The following is a 3,340-nucleotide window of genomic DNA, read 5'->3' as shown; positions in this document are numbered from 1 at the left end:
CCCGACATAGCGTTCCCAACCAATGCCGGAGTCGATGCACTTGATGGGATGCCGTCCACACAAATGTCCGTTTTTCCGGATCCACCGAGTACGGAAACAACAGCCGACAGTGCAGTGATGAACTTAGAACTTATCGGCATCGACGCGAAGTCGTCTGTCTCGCAAACTTTTCCGCTGCAGGTTAAACCGGTCGAATCCGACGTGCTTAGTTCGATACGGGACATGGCATCGCAGTCAATCGCAGGGGATGCTGAGTCGAACAATGGTTCGGCAGACCCTTTAGACCTGGAGACCACGGCCAGTTTACAGGATATAGTATCGCTTTGCGGCCGCGAAAACGCCGAGAAAATGAAAAATACAGTAACCGCCGCCAGATCTAAACGACGCTCACTATGGAGCCGAGTGAAGAAATTCGCTCGGCGAATGGTTTGCTGCGGTCTTCCCGACGTAGACTGTCAAGACGATAAAGAATTTATCCGCGACTTAGACCATTAAATATATTATAGTTTTGTAAATGTAAATTTAACCTTGTTTTAACCTTGTAAATTCTAACCTTGTTTTATGTAAATTGTTGAGGGCCCTAATTTGTGCGCCCCTCCACCCCCCGGAACTGTGCATGGGTGTAAGAAATGTCCATGTAAAAATGATACCTATAAAATATAAATATTGCTATAAAACCATAATCATCTATCCATAAATCTATTTATTACCATGTCATTATTTGTATCATTATGTTATCATTATCATTATTCTAGATTCTTCCTTTATTTAAATTATTAATATGTAAAAAAAAAATGTTATATACTAGCCTTGTAACACACTCCATAATTCTAATAATAAAATAAAATTAATAATTGTATGTACCTATATATATTATTAACACTAATAAACGTTTATGATTTGTAATTTATTTGGTTTTTATTTGATATTATTATTAATTGTCTGTTATTAATTTAACTGGTGTAAAACTAATTTATATGACTGGTGGAATTGTGTCTATATATTATTGTACTGTTAGAATTTGGGATTGTTGTAACCTGTGTATGAATCCCACGAGAAACCTTTTATTGAATGCTTAGACTTTTTGCTTTATCAACAAAACATTTTATCAACAAGAAACATCGAAAAAACCAAAAAGACTGCGATTTTATGAAAAGAACTTGCTCTCCAAGGATATTGAGTTATCCAAATTGCTTAATAATTTTATATTTTTTCTAGAGTGTTCTATTTTGGAATATGGTTCTGTAATCTAGAATCCCCATAAATATTGCTTGGTAGCGCTCATTAAGCTTGCATTGTTAATAAAATAGTGTAATAAAATTAGCTAATAAATATAATATTATTTTGTATGTACCGGCATCAAAATCTCCTATGTAGGTTGTAATATAGTATTAATATTTATAACGGATTGAATATGAGTGTACTTGACTATGTATAATAATTGGATATTAAATATTAATTTTAACTTAAGACTCATATAAATAATAATAATAAAAAAAAACCACTCGATATTTTCCACTTCAAGGAGAATTTGTGAATCACATATATTGTGTTTATATTATTTTATTATTTTTATATTAATGCTATTTTACATTGTTCAGAGGCTAAAATTGTGTGTAGTACGACACACTTTGTAAAGTACGAAATGCTAACTGTGGAATACGAAATAAAAAAGTGTGTTATTTTTATTTTTATTTATTCTTCAAGAAGATAATGGGCCCCACTGAACATGTTCGTGTGGGGGGCGGGGGCCCATGAGTTCACAATTTGAAATAAAAATACATTAAATAGTCCTTATAAATTAATTACTTACAATTTGTTTTGGATTTTTTTTAATGGATCTATAGTTGTATCATACGTACCTCCCCACATAGAAATACCATATCTAATTATGGATTCTATTAATGCTTGATACACTACTCTAATTGTCTAAAGTGCTAAGATATCTGTTAAATTTTTAAATGCATACATAAGTTTTCTTAATTTACTTGCTAAACATTTTGCATACCTATGTATATAATAATATATGCACTACGCAGTGTATTATAATATTATTCTCGAATATAAAATGTAGGGAACAATGGCAGTTATGATAACAACTATATCTATCACTTATGTCTTAGCGCGAGAACGAATAAATTCTAAAAAATGGTATAGTCTACGCGTGCAGCAGTCAGTCGGACGCCGAAATTTTAGATAATATTTTATTTGAGAACTCGACGGGGGTGCTCGATAGTGTATTATTATTATTATTATTTTTATGAGTATTATATATTAAAGGTACCTTAAGTAAACGCACTTTGAGGTCTTATTCTCATTAATTCGGGCTCTTCGCAGAGGAGGAAAAACAAAAATCAAAGACGCATCGCACACGCAGCTCTCTTTCCCCGTTATAATATTATAAATTGACAATTGTATACCGTGGTATACATATACCTAGCTGTTATATATTACGTCCTGCACGGGAAATCCGTGCAGGGCATTAACGAGTTAAAAAGTTAAAGTTAATTTAATTTTTTTTTAATTTTATTATATTTCACTAATTCAGTCTATTTCGTTTTCATCTCAAAAAATATTTACTGTGAATTGTTTAAGGTTAAAAAAATATATCATTCCAATTTAACTTATATGGAAATACTTGGAAGAAAATTATAAGTTTTATAAGCAAATCAACTTTTTTTTACTTAAAAAAGTTAACAAAAAGTGTGTGGTATTAACTTTTAACTTAACTGAGTTCACATATAGTTAAATTAACTTTTAACTTTTAACTTTTTGTTATTGGTGCACATGAATTTAACTTAACTGAGTTAAGAAAATCATTAACTTCCCAAGCCTATTGGTATTACCAGATATTGGAAAAGTTATAATGTGTACAATGCACATGTTGTCATATGCTTTGGCAAAGTAGTTGACTTTGGAGCATAAATTAAATAGTTGGTAGATTTTAAGAATGATTTTGGGCTCGCATAGCTTAAATAATGAGTAGATTGAAATACCATCTGGACCTGGCGCTTTGCTGTTTGAGAGCCTCCTGATTATGTTCCAGACTTCACACGGAGAGAAAAAAGTAATTTTTTGGAATATGAGATTATTGTGTTGCTCAATATTTTCAATGACTCATTGTGTTTGAAATTTGAAATTGATGGATTATTGAGTCTCCGGCAGCAGGGACGGATTGGGCCATAGGGAAATCGGAAAATTCTCGATGGGCCGCGTACTAATTAGTAAATAGTAGTAGACGTAAATATAATTTATTAATTTACTACATATTATTATTTGAAATTTATATTATTTATATTTAAATATGAATTTGTCATTCAAAACCTCGATATCAGCACTT

This window comes from Acyrthosiphon pisum, chromosome A2 (genome assembly GCF_005508785.2).
Source record: "Acyrthosiphon pisum isolate AL4f chromosome A2, pea_aphid_22Mar2018_4r6ur, whole genome shotgun sequence".
Taxonomy (NCBI): Eukaryota; Metazoa; Arthropoda; class Insecta; order Hemiptera; family Aphididae; genus Acyrthosiphon; species Acyrthosiphon pisum.
This window is presented reverse-complemented; position numbering follows the sequence as displayed.